We start from the raw sequence: 15,060 nt of genomic DNA on the forward strand, positions 1-15,060 counted from the left end.
AACTGGCGCGTCTGGCGAAAGAAAACAATTCAGTTGCCTTGGGAATTAATCGACTGTGGTTCGAGGATAATTAACACATGCTCTGATTTATTTATTTGTTTTGCAAACTAGCTGCATTAACAGACGTTGCTGGCTAACTGTGGAGAAACACACACGCGCCAAGCATCGCTTTGACCACAAGTGTGGAGGCGTTTGGAGTGCGCAATAAAAGTAAAAGCGCTCGCTTTTAGTGGTAATGCTCGGAAAGTGGCTATTAGATGAACTGATTATTAACTCGTTGATTTTTTATGAATCTTTCCACGAATATGAATTAAGTGGCTAAATGAGTTCACAAAGGTGTAAAGATCATATGGTGTATAGAAGTATGAGTATACGTTATGAGCATAAGCAGAATGGTGAGCTAAAATTTTTTATTACGATCAATTCAGTAATCAAATAAAATTCTTGAAGTTTTTAATATTGATATTTCTTTGCTACTATGAAGTGGTACGCTGTTATATAATCTAATTATAATAAAGTCTTAGTAAATTTATATGCAATTAATTATAAATTAATAAGTAAATATATCTAATTGCGTCGGATTGTTTTTAATGACAGCCTAAAGGCGTTCTGGCATCAATTCCACACATTTTTGGGTATATCTTGTATCAATTTTTATTTATTCCTCATGAAGAACTACTTTGAGGCGAAAACCCCTATGCAGAGTCCTGATCCGTTATTCGAGGAAGTATCAAATATGCTCAATTGGATTAAGATCAGGACTTTGGGGTGGCATCTCCAGCTACTGGCGGAAAATGGCCGTCAAATACATCCTTGTATTATGTCCCATATGCGTAGGGTATTTGTCTTGCTACAAATAAAATACTTCAGATACGCCGAGTTTTTCTATGCTTGGCTTCAGATTTCGCTCTAAAATATATATGTACTCGCATACAAGGTGGTCCAAACTTCTTTTATTATTTCGAGGTTGCCAATACCAGCAGCATTCATAGAACCTTATACTCCTTTTTTGGAGTTGCATATTTCTTCCGATTTCCTACATACTTTCATTTCAAAAATGTCAGATTCAGAAATGATGTATTTAAATCGATCAGAGAATATCATCTTTCGTCAAAACACAGGTATTCCTGAGCGAAGGCAACGCGCTTTCTACCGTTTATTATGTTAACGAATGGTTTTCGATGAGTCGTGCGAGACTTAAATCCAGCATTAACTTTTTTTTGCTTAATTGATGAAGCTTTGTTGTGATTTTTTGTGCGTCGAACTCCATTCGTGAGAATTGAGGGTTGCCAAGATTTGCTTTTGTTCTATACAACCTTCATGTTTAAAACGGCATATAACCGATTGGATAGTAGACGACAACGGGATATATCACAATTCATAGCTTTTACTCTCCCAATGTACTACTGAAAAATCTTCCTAGTTCACTTTATTCACTTTAGCAAAGTGCCGTTATAGAGAAGTTGCCAATTTTATAATTTAATACCATATATAGAAAAAAAAAAATAATAATTAAACGAAAAATGGCTGGGAGTCGGCAGGCGCAACATTGCCACTTTTCTTTTCTGAAGTATACAACAGAATATTGAATTTTTTTGTGTGCGATTAGAGTACGAGCGGCACAGTCCCTTCGTCGTTCCTCGTCCTCCCCTTCGGTATGGAAATCGCTTTGGGCGGCAAAAACAGTCTTCGTCTGAACATGCACTTACGAAATTGAAATTCTTACTGTATTTCTAGGAATTTGAAAGCCACTACTATATATAAATATTTTTAAAAGTTGCTTAGTTGATTAGTTGCGGATATTAATATTTATATTTTAATATATATATCTTTTTTCACGACTGCCTACCGCAGCGTTATTTTTCAACAAATTTTTAATAATGATTTTGTTTTTACTGGCAACCTCAAAATACATATTTTTATGCCACTTATTTTTGCTGTGTTATCTACTCTCATCTTAGCGCCACTCAACCAACTGCCTTTCCACTCACTTGCGCTTAACTCATATCGTTTTACTCTTCATATACTTTTCTCTTTCATCTAATTGGTTTCCTTGGTAAACACCTTTGGCGATTTTTGCTCAGCGATATGTCCATATAATTAATGAGTAATTGCTTAAATGTTATTTAATTATTTAACACTTGCTTTTTTTTTGATATCATCGCTTCGCCCAACACCCTATCAGCGCCTTACACAGACACCTGTACCTTATAATATATTTTTATCTTTGCGTTTGATAAATATATATCTTTTTCAGCCTTCTTTTGTATTGTGTTTGTTGCTGTTATTGATGTTCAATAGCTTGAGGTTATTTTCCCAGTTTTGCATTACTTAATTACAACTGAGACAGGAATTATGTAAATAAATATTGAATGTTCTTTTGTGGCATCTTTACTTCATAATATTTCATGCAATCATTTTCATTAGGGAATTTCTTTGATGGAAGTAAGTTAAATGTATATTATGGGAAAGGATTTTACTAATGAATGGTGTTGTTGTTATATAGAAATACACATGCAACAATTTTGTGAGTGATTTGAAACTATGATTACATTTTCTTAAATCTTGAATAGCTTACACAGGAGACCATAGGTCGCAGTGCAATGCCTCATTAATTTTCCTTCATGTTGACTTTTTTGGCCCGACTAGACTAGACTAAATAAACTGCGTACGGAATCTTTAAAAATTGTGCAGAAGTGTCTGCTATATCAACACAAGTATTTGATTGGCACAGAGCATTTAGTGAAGGTCGTGAAGTCAGCGAAAACTTGCCTCATGCGAGCTGTTCATCTATAGCTGTTACTTCCGATAATAGATTTCATCGAAAAAATTAAAGAAACAGTACTCGAAAATCATCGTTTTGGCATCAAAGAGGTAGCGGAGGATCTCAATATTTATTAAAGATTGGCTGAACAGCAGTTGGTTAAGGTTTTGAGAATGAAAGTTTTACCAAAAGACCTGAATCTCTTTATTTCTTATAAAAACGGCATGGAGTTGTAAAAAGAAAGAATCATCACCCTACATTCATCAAAGGCATCGCTCCTGGTGGCAAATCGTGAGTTTATGAATATGAAAACGCAACTGCTCATCAATTTAGCAAATGGCAGTACATAAAAAAAGCTGAATCAGAAAACTTTAAATTTTACTGAATTCGCTGTGAGCCATTTTAGCGTAGGATTATAGATTATGCTCCAAAGCGTATTAAATTATTTCAGTTAGTTGTTTCCAAAGAAGAATTAGTTTCAAGTCTAATTTTTGGAAGCACAAATTCACATAAGTAACCAATCTTGTCTAATGCTAAGTCACCTCCACCTTTTTGGAATGTACTTCATTTTGTTAACTGTGTTCCCGGTGGAATATTACCTAAATATATTGGAGTGTGGGGTCAAGATTTTATATTCGGATTGGTTTCCATTGGTTCCCTCGGTACAAATTTTGCTGAAAACATTATGTGCTGTCGAGTCTGCTTTCAAGGCTCCAAACAAAAACAAATGCATGGTGTTTTAAAAGGGGAAAAGATTTCCAAGTATATGAGTGTTCTCGCAAAGTATTTGTTTTTTATTTGCTTTGCACAACGGAAGCCTTATGAGAAACTCTAACGGCGAATCTTGAACTGATGCTAAACCTTTCACCTTTTGATCTTTTTGCTCAAAAGTGCGTAGCAAAATCGGCGCGGCGGCTACTGGCTGCAGGAGAATTTATATATACATATAACTTTCCGGCATAGCTTGGTGGACAATGGCGGTTAGGAAAAACGCGACTTCATGAACGCACTTTCAAGTGAGATGAAAATATGGCTGGCGTAAAGGTATTTGAGCTGCGCGCAAAACTCTAAACATTTATATGGTTGGCTCGAAACTGAACGAACACCAATTCCAGCGGGAATATACTGTCTAGATTATAAGAAAGCGTTTTAAGCTACTAGATCACTGCAGTATTTTTCGAGCTGAGGTCTTTGCTATTGCGAAATCCGCCAAGCTGCCTTCTTATGCATCTGCAGGAAATTCCAGAGTCAACATTTATCTAGATAGCCAAGCAGCAATCAAGGCAGTAACGTCGTATCGCATATCGGCCAGAAGTGGCTTGAGCAGCAGGCCAGCAATAGAAAGTGTTGGCAGAAGTAAGAAATTTCATCTTCCTTCAGTATGATACACTAGAGGAGGTATCGATAGTGAAACCGCAGAGTCTGTTAAAATGTATGTTAAGCGCATACATTCAAAAGGATGACTACTCCTCATGGAAATAGCTACTGAACTTCATTCAGTATTGCAGGGAACCAAAAATTGCCTATGCGTGGTTTATTGACCAACCAGATGAAATAAACCTAACCTTAGGTTAGTATTATGTCTTTGACTTAAGCAATGTCATTTTGGAATTTCCGGTGTTGATCGTCATTTATGTCCTCACGACCGCTTTGGAAACGTGGAAGCCGCTCGTGCGCTCTGCTACGGTATAGGCAATCATCGCCATAAAGTTTTTTTCATCAATTGTAAAGTTTTGGTAAATGTTTTATCAATTTTTAAACAAAATGTAATGTTGCCCCTTTATTCAAAGCTCATTTTCGTACCGATAACACAAACATACTGACACATAAAACGCAATAACTTCACTTCCAATCAATGAAATGTCTTGAAATTCTTAGTGGACAATCGATAAAGATAGCAAATTCTAACTGGTGCAGTCGACATATAGATGGCGCCACCAGGGGGGCGCTAGATTCCAAAAGTCCTGCTTACTTTGGAACGCATTTGTATATAACCCTATTAGACAGTGTAAAGTCGAAACATTAACCATGGTGGAGCGATGCACTTAGCTTAGTGCAAATGTTCAGAGGACAGAAAAGTTCCGCAGCCATACAAGAGTTTAGTTGATTTCAAATGCTCTCCAAGGTCACAGGAGGTCCATAGATCTAATGCTAAAGTCCAAGAGGATAGTGACCGTATCCATGCCATTCTGGTGTCATCGGCTTTGCAAGTCGGGTAATAAGGTAAGTTGATGCTACTGATGAGGTTGGAAAACACTCTCAGACTAATTAAATTCTTATAACGTATAGCGAAAGTTGTCTAGCTGTTGTTGTACAACAATTTATTTGATTAAAATGTTGCAATAGGCAGCAATCTAAGCAGCTTGGTATAACCTAACTCAAACTAAATTTCATTAAATTAAAACGCCTTGCTTGTTATCTCTCTGTTCACTCCTTACAATATATTCAACAATACCCTCAACGCCACGCTCTTTGTAGTCTAAATGGCGTTTTGTCTAAACTTTGTCAAAAATTACTTCCTGCTAACTTCTCTTAAAAAAAAAAAAAAAAAAAACGAAACGAAATGAAAGCAACGGATACATTGTCATCTGTGTATTGTAGAACATAAAATCGCTGGAGAAACGCTGTGCGGATTTAAAGTATGCGACAAATAAAACGACAGCGACAGAGACAAAAATCATTGAGTAGCGAACGTTAGGGAGCGTATTATACGGTGCGGGTGCAGGGCTACGAGCGGAAGTGTTACCAAAACGGAAATTTAAGCACTCACAAATGCACCGCTGGGAACGGTGGCTTTGCCATAGGGCAACCCTTCAGTAGCAGCAATACCCGCCTCGGGCGGTGTACGCAACCGACAGCGTAAAAACATAACAAGAAGCAAGATGCCAGAGGGGGTGGCAGAAGAGCGTAGGGGGTGTGTTGGTGGCAAATACGCAAAATAGCAAAATAACACGACAAGCGACGCAAGGCAAATGGCAAACGGCAAAATGCAAAGCGCAAAAATTGCGACGACAGCATTTCGATTGCTGCAATTGAGAGTGCAATAACTGCACAAACACCGTTACTGCCGTCATTGCTGTTGCTCGCATTGAGCAGTAGAAGCCACTGCAAGTAAGTAATGCCGCAGCGCTGACTACCATAACGGCAAATGTTCAAATGCTTGTAAGCCAAATACAACTGTGTGTATATGTGTACGTGTGTATGCGTACGTGTATATATATATATATGTATGTATGTATGTATGTGCTTTCAACTGGGGATTCGTATCGCATGTCAATTCGTCAAACTGTACAAATGACATAGACACATACACACACCACTTTGTCATATATACATATGTACACTCTCCCATAGTTTGGCACTCTTTAGGTATGTCTGTACATATTACATATCGTACATATGTATGTATGTCAGCACATTGCTTGCTTTACAAGAATCCTCAAAATACTTTTCTGTTGCCTTATTCCACTAGATTTTATTGTGTTCTTATTAGTACTAATTTGGTTGCACCTTTGTTGTATTTGTATATGTATATAATATGAACGATCTCATATTTTCGCTGAAACGTGTTAGTAAATGTAACCTGTTGCTTCTAGTTAATTGCGATATTTGACAGTGAAAAGAAATATCTGTTAAAAATTGTGAGTAAAAGAAATTGGAACGAAAAAATTGCTGTCGATCGAATTTTCGGTACAGGTTGAATAACATACATAATTATACATAACCGATATATACATACCTATATATATATATATGTTTTGAGGTCTTAGTGAAGTAGACGTGCTTCCTTGTAGTTCCACAATTTACACACTATGAACACACATATGGACACTAAATCTAGAGAGTATAAAAAATATGTGGTTTATTTTACAAAATTTATTATTTAATTTAAATTAATTTTTTCAATTTGACTCCATTTTTATACTCTCACAACAAAGTTGCTAAGGAGAGTATTATAGTTTTGTTCACGTAACGGTTGTTTGTAATTCCTAAAACTAAAAGAGTCACAGAGCACCCTGCACATGTACGAAATATGGGTGAAATCGGTTCACAACCACACCTTCTTCCCATATAACGCTATTTTGAATTCCATCTGATGTCTTCTCTGCATAATAGATACATTAGGAACCAATGATGATAGCGGAATAAAACTCAACACAAACACCGTATTTGAGCTGAGGTATCCCTTCTGGAAAAATTGTCGTCATCGGACTATAACTTTTCAATCAATATCAATTAAAATGAAAATACAATTCAATACTCAAAGTGCACAAATTCATGTAATCTAATTAATTTACAGCAAAATAAAAAAATATGTAAATGACGGATAATGAAATCTCGATTATCAGTTTATCATGCGAGAGTATAAAATGTTCGGTGACACCCGAACTTAGTCCTTCCTTACTTGTTTCGTTTCTGTTTCTTCGTTTTGCTTTTGCTTATGGCATTTCCAACCATCGCAAAGGCAACTAAGGTTTATGGCCAAACGAGTGACAGGCGTCCCCAATATTTTCGGGCAGACGTATGGCCTTCGAAAATAGTTTGGGGTGCACAGCAGAGAATCCTTGTCGGAGGAGTTAGAAAATGCGGACAAAGGCGGAAAATCACTGCAAGTGAAGAACAGAGAAACTGCCGATATATTTTGTAAACTGGGTACAAAAGTTAGGGATCTCGAAAATATGATGTCCGGTCAGAGACATATAAATCAAGCTATGCGTGAACAATATTATATGACAAGGCGGTAAATTCGAAAAATCCGTTTAAAAAAAGTTATGTTAGTGGAAGCGTCGCAAGTATCTCTTATTCACAGAGACCAAAATACTCGAAAGACTCTAAATGAAATTTCAGGTTACTTACCACCAACGAAAAAGTCGAAAACAGGAACAATAAATCGTAGTCATTACATATGGAGGTCACAAAGTTTATTCAGAAAGATAGTACTGGAAATGGGTGGACACGCTAAAAAATAGCAAGCATGTCGAAAAGATAATTAGATCGAACAACATGCTATTATTTAACAAAAAAGTACAGAGCGTATTATGCGAATATCCTTAACAAAATTAAATGCCATAGTGCCCTTAAGGAATTGGACTCAAACGTAAGTTAGTTTATCAGGAAAAAATTCAAAGTAGACCTGCCAAAAGAGTTAGAAAACTAAGCCCTAAAGAGAGGCGACATATCCTAGATCGCCCTAGAGGAAGTTATTGAAGAGATGGCTGTAATACTGCCAAAAACATATACGGTTGCTATTATGTGCAAGGACCGGAACAGAATAACCACCCCCGCAGAAATTTGCGACACCTTACTACAAGAGTATGGGATCGACAACGTTGGAAAAGACAACGTTAAAAATATGCGAAAAACCGCAAGCGGCACCTGAACAGCACTGATATGCCTACATGCAGAAACAGTACTCAAATTGGGTAAAGTAAAGATTGGTAAGGTCGCTTCCGGGAATTTTCACCTATTATTCGTTGTTTTAGGTGTTGCCAACTGGATCATATGGCATATACTATAAATATAGGAGACCGATCGAAAGGTCTTCCCTCCGAATTAAAACGAACAAAGAAATCGTTACGCTGATGAAGCTCTACCACTCAGCAAGTAGTCGCCTATGGTCTAATGGTGTAACGTAACCCTTTCCTCTTTGCTAAGCGAAACGAAATTACCCAAATTAGTCACGGAAAATGAAATATTGAAAAAGGTCAATTGAAGGATCTTCATCTTATCGACTCTTAGTCGATACGATTGGTAAAGTGTACGAAAGCATGGTAAGAAACCGTTTTGAGTTAGCGATCCAAAAGCCGGCGGATTATCAGAGATACAATACAGAAAGCTAAACATCTGGATAACTTCCGGCTGAAATGCACTGATAGCATAAATGGTCTGCGTCAATGGTTTTTTAGGATGAGTTTATAGCTGGCTGTGCAGAAAACGGAAGTCTTACTCATAAGCACAAGGAAGAAAAGTAATTAATTATATGATGTTAGATCTTATTAGATAAAGCGTAAAAAATGGTAAAAAAAAATCAAAACCTAATGGAAAGTGTAGAGCTGCAAAAGTCATGTGCAAAACGGTAAATCGGAGCTATACAAAATTCTTAAGAGACTGTAGGAACATGATGGGTATACTACTGGGTACTCACTGGTTGCGATGCATATCCGCAGAATGGGGATGACAGAATGGGGATGCGAGAAGACTGCAAGAAATGTCTAGAGCAGGACACCAAGGAAACAATGCGTATCTTGTGCATTTGTCCCGCATTGGCAAGGCTACGCTGTAAGCATCTGGGGTTCCCACAGTCTGATAAACTGGAGGAAGAATCTATGGTGATATCGGCGTCAAGTATGGACATCCTAAAGGATGATTACTCCTCTTGGACTAAGCAACTAAACTATACTTGGTAAGGCAAAGGATCAAACTGGGTTATGCGTGGCTTATGGACTAATTGATTAACCTAACCTAATCTACTTGCAAATAGCAAGCTAATGATCTCTAACCAATTCTTTTCAGAATGAATAACACACACGTGATATTCATATTGGTTCTAAGAATGTAGGTGTTAGCGCGCATGCATGCATACAAAATATGTGAATTGCAACAAAAAACAAAAAATACATAAATCTTCTGTATTACTTCGGTTACGACGCCCGGTCAAAGGAGGTCAAACGCTTTGGTACTTTTCGGACAGCAAAGGGCAGATCAGGGCATTGTGGACAAGTGGCCAGCGCAATTGTATGGCAGCATGCAATACGACAATAATAACAACTAAAGCAAAAAAGGGCAACAACAAAAATTGATCAAACTATCAAACCTTATTGACCCACAAATAACGTGCAGATAATTACAAGCTCAAGTGAAAAGACAACAAGAAAAAAAAAAAAGGAAATAACAACAACACAGCAAGAAAACAAAAACAAATGAAACGAAAACACAAATTCTGCTGCGCAGAGGGAAGAAAACTTTTAAGAAAGCACACAAATTTCGAAAGTCGAGCGGAAGTGAGTAGCCAGCAACCAGCAGCCAGCAACAGGGAATAATACGTTCCAGAGAAGCAACGAGAAATAATAAAAGAAAATTGCACAACAAATTGTGAATAAACAAAAGACAACAAAAATAGCTAAGATGTTTGTAGGTAAAATGGGGTGAACAATTAAGCACTGAGTTTATGTTGGAGTTGGAAAATTAGTGGAGCAGCAGAGAGATGAGTGCCACAGAGCATGCTTACAAGCGTGTTAACATGCACTTGGGATTGCCAGCGCCAACACTGGCATTTGAGCCCTTCAAGACTTTTGGGCCGACTGCTAAAGATGAAGTTTGCTGCACATACACACATATACAGTTAAATAACCCATTCATAGATATTACCAAAAAACGTAGCGTTTTTCTCATTTTGCTTTCTTAAGCAGATCTGGAGCACGCAAAGAGCATTGATAGAACATTTGTAAGCCAATTTATGATTTCCATGCTTTTATATTTATATATAAATTAATATATGTATGCATAAGAAAATGTATATGCATATGTATGTATGTGCTCGTGCAAGCATGTGGGCTTTGTTACAACTACTGGAGATGCTTCATTTGCTTTGTTCTGCTTTGCTTCAGACTCTCCCATACTCATTACATTACTTTTCATTTAATTGTTATTGTATTATTGCCTAGTTACAGATATAGATAATCACATTCATACACACACATTCATTGCTGGCTTATGGCTGATAAAACAATGCATGCATAATCCTCAGATAGTCAAACATTTGAGATACAGACGGGCTGCTGTAGGTATTCCTGGGCTAAATAATTGAACTGAGTTACTGCTTGTGTGCTATTTGGTATGTATGCAAATATGTATATATATTTTTAGAGTATACGTACATATACGTTTGTAAACATATGTAAGTATTAATTAACCTTTGTTCTTTTGTGTACGAAATTCATTTATTTGAGGCTTAAAAGTACTTGTGTGACAATACAAAGTCTCAGGTTTGCCCTGAAATAGGCAATTATAAACATGTCAATATATGTTAGAGCGGATGTATTTACAGGGAGCCCCAAAAAGCGGAAAAAATGCGTATGTGAGAAATATGTCACGGATGATTCTGAATAACTTTGCCTAAGAAATTATGGGTCTGAAACGGGCTTTGAGTCAGTGTTATTTAAGGGGAAGTTTGTTTTTAGGGATTATAAAAACTTCTTCGTCAGTTTTTGCGATATCCGAATAAAATTTAATATGTATGTGCACCATGATGTTCTATAGATCATTTGTCGGAATCGGACAGATTCAATAACCACAGGATTTGTCCGGAAAGTAGAGGGCTGAGTCGATTTAAAAAAAAATTATTGAACCATTATGAGATTGATTATTTTTCCGAACATTTTTTATTTCATATGAATTTTATAACTCAATGGAAAAAAAAATCATTATGAATGAAACTCATAGGTTTTTGGAGAGTTTTTCTTAGACGTTCCTAGGTTCCTAGGCCTATTTTTCAGAGTACCAAACGAAAAAAATATTTTTTCTTGATCCACCCTAAAATGCATCGATGTTTGACGACGAATATCTCGTAAACGCTTAACTTAATCGAAAAATCATATGAGACCATTTTTATAGAGCAGATTTTTTTTCATTGAGTTATAAAATTCATAAGAAGTAAAATTTTTTCCGAAAAATAATCAAGCTCGGTTTTGTAGAGCATTCAATTTCTTACAAAATCTAAGGAACAAAATATTTTTTGAAATGGTTGGAAGCGAGATATAAACTTTTCTATCTGATAATAAGAAAAATTATAAAACTGTAAGTAGGAGGACCTTCCCGTTACAATTAAGAACTAATTCTTGGAGAGGCTTTCTTAGAGGTGTCTAGGAGCCCATTTTTCAGAGTACCAAAGGAAAAATATTTTTTTTGAGTCATCCTAATATACATACATACATATGTATATATATATATACTATATCTCATATATAAAATTTCCATGTCACAATGTTAGTTACCGTACTCCTCCGATTTTTACCAAATTTTAAATGCGTATTCAGTAGGTCTGAGAATCGGCTACTATGTATTTTCCAAATTGGACAATTCCAAAAGTAAATTTTTTTCCACACACATTTCTTTTTCGTTTTTTTTTTATTTGTAAAATATTTGAATCGTTCAATTTCGGTCGCTTGCTTTTTTATTCCGTCTATTCAAAGGGTAAATTATTGAAAATTATTCAGTGAAATCTTTATGTATGTTTCACACAAACTAATCAATTACAGATTGAAATTTGCTATGAAGCCACGAAGAGATCGCGCTAATATCAGTCGGCGTTCTGTTTGCCAGCAACGTATGGCAGCCCAAGACATATGTATGAACTACATGAGTACTCCCGGGATGCGATGACATACGTGTGGAATTATTGATCGCTGTCAATTAGCAAGCGATCAATACGATATTATGTGTACAACAACAGCTACGATGTTCGATGCTCTTTATCGGGAAGCAACGTATACATATGTAGTGCTGTTAGATGCTAGATGTACTCCGTTGAGTGGCAAAAGAGAGGTTTGCCGCACGCACACATTCTTCTTTGGATGGTGGATGGTGGTTACCCCAGATGAAATTTATGATATAATTTTTGCGAAAATTCCTCATCGAGAGAAAGATCCAGCATTATACGAAGTGATGAAAATCAATATGGTTCATGGACCTTGCGGACACCACAATACCACTTCATATCAATCAATGTTGCGTATTGTTGTTTGGTGAAAGCGATCAAAAACGTTTGCAAGTACATCACCAAGGAAAGCAACATGGCGATTATTGACCTTGAACGAGATATTATCAAAGTCGGTATTTACTTTTGCAATTCATGAAATTTTCCGACTGTTGGTCATCTCGCGGTTTATTCGGAGAAGGTTAAAGTGTGTATTTCAACCCAGAGAATAGAGTAGAGCCAACGGAAACACCACCAACAACAAAATTGGCATTGACGAGTATTTTTTCGACTTGCGTCAGTGATCCGTTTGCGAGAAAATTACTTTCTTCGGAAATGCCTTGATATTATACATGGCATGCATCGTCGAAGAAATGTGTACACAGAAAACAAGGCCAACCAGTAGATGGACATTCACGTGTATTGCCAACTAATGTATTAGGATGAATTTACACAATCCACCCGAAAAACGATGATTGCTTCTACCTTCGGTTGCTATTGATTAATGTACGCGGTTCAATTTCATTTGAGTCATTGCGTACTGTGAATAGTACGGTGTGTGCAACTTTTTGAGAAGCATGCCAGCAATTACAATTACCGGTAACTGGTAATCGCTGGAATCAAACGATGGAGCCTTCAAATCTGCGTCAATTATGGAACACGAACAAAAATTACATTGTCGAAGACATTTAACCTCGTATTCGCTAAGGCTTGGAAATGGGCAAATTCCTATCATCTTGACAATGAAGACGACACCGTGAATTATCAAGTGGAATTTCTGCATTCTTTGGAGAGGCTTGGTATGCCGTCGCTTCATTTGTGTCTAAAAGTTGATCTGTCATTATTATGTTTCGCAATCTTCAAGCGCCGAAACTGTGTAATGGAACCCAACTGATTGTGACGCAGCTATCTAATTCAATCAGCAGGTTGACTTTCACCCCCCTTTCGCGATAGATCATAAGAAACTAACAGATAATCGTCATTCATTCACTGTCAGCTGATATTGATTTTCATCTGCTTAACTTGGCTTGATTCTTAAAGATTTTCAACGTTGAAATAATCAAGACTGTAATTAAATAAAACACAATTCGTAGTATTTCAATTGTAATTTCATATTAAATCATAACGTTCTTAGTATAAGGATATTTATGGAATAACACATCGGGCAAATGGCCTCCACGACATTCCATACACATACGCATTTGTTTCCAAGGCGATTCTATGTAGATATGGATGAATTTCATTGATGAAACTTTGAATCTCCGCTTGGTTGTATTGCAAAAGATCTGTGGCTTAATTTAATCTCATAAAAAGAGGTCTGATGGTGTTAAATCACACGATCTAGGGGGCCAATTTTGATTGCCAAAGCGAGAGAATGCTTGTCTCGGATATGTTTCAAGTAGTAATTGAAGTGTTTCATGGGCTGTATGACATGTGGCATCGTCCTGTTGAAACCACATATTGCTCACAATAATATCATCCAATTTCGGCGAAAAGAACTGGATTATCATGTCACGATATCAAGCACCAGAAACAGGAACTGCTCAAGAAGCCTCATTTTAATAATGGAACTGGCTCCCAACCTTTCATTATTTTTGAAATATTGTTAATTTTTGCTAAGAAGTTGATTTTTTAGGGTTTTCAACATGAAGCTACATATTGGAAATGGCGGGAAATTAAAATCTAGCGTTAATTTTGGGAAACCATACATAAACAGCTTTGTATATTCTCAGAAAGTAGGCAGTTTTTTAGTACATATATCCAGCTTTCTTGCTTTATACATAGTACTTATGAAGACTCGACTTTGTAGGCAATGCGGTTCTTCCAATAAAGTGTGTCAGAGTGCTTTTAACTCTCAACCGCAAATTTTATTATAAAATTAATTTGAAGTTTTTACAAGTTTTCATTTCTTATAAATTAATTTGCGAGACTAATAAATTCCACGATGAGAACAATATATTTGTGGTTCGAATTGATTGCTTAGATGATTTGTCGAAAAAATTTAAAAAATTTCGCATGGAAAATATTCTAACAAAAATCTTTACTGGAAATAAATTGAAATTATTTATTTCAGTTTCTTACGGTTTTTAATAATTTTTGCATGAATGTGAATATTGTATTTCGAAGTTAAAGATATGTATGTATGGCATGTATTTCTTCTTTAAACTTGCATGAAATTTTTTATACCCTGAACAGGTTATAATAAGTTTGCCAAAAAGTTTGTAACACGTGTGTTTATGCATTTTTATACATATACTACTGTGATCAAATTGAAAGGTGAATTTTGTCCATTTCATCTCTTTCAAAGTAATCCCCTCAAGGTGCAATACACTTATGCCAACGAATTTTTCAGTCATCATAGCACTTGGAAAATCCAACGTCGTGATCGTCGGACATCAGAGCCTTCTTCGATTCAGTTTTATATTCCCAATTGAGTCAAAACCGTGTCCTCGGAGTGGTCATGTAAATTTGCTGAATAGCCACAAGATATTAGTTGAAAATGTGGCGAAATGATCACGAACAATCACTGCAGTGTGAGATGGTGCATTATCGTCTTCCTCTGTTCAATAAATGCAGATATATCAAAAATCGTAGAATTCAC

The sequence above is a fragment of the Bactrocera latifrons genome, unplaced genomic scaffold (genome assembly GCF_001853355.1).
Source record: "Bactrocera latifrons isolate USDA-ARS-PBARC rearing strain unplaced genomic scaffold, ASM185335v1 scaffold_161, whole genome shotgun sequence".
Taxonomy (NCBI): Eukaryota; Metazoa; Arthropoda; class Insecta; order Diptera; family Tephritidae; genus Bactrocera; species Bactrocera latifrons.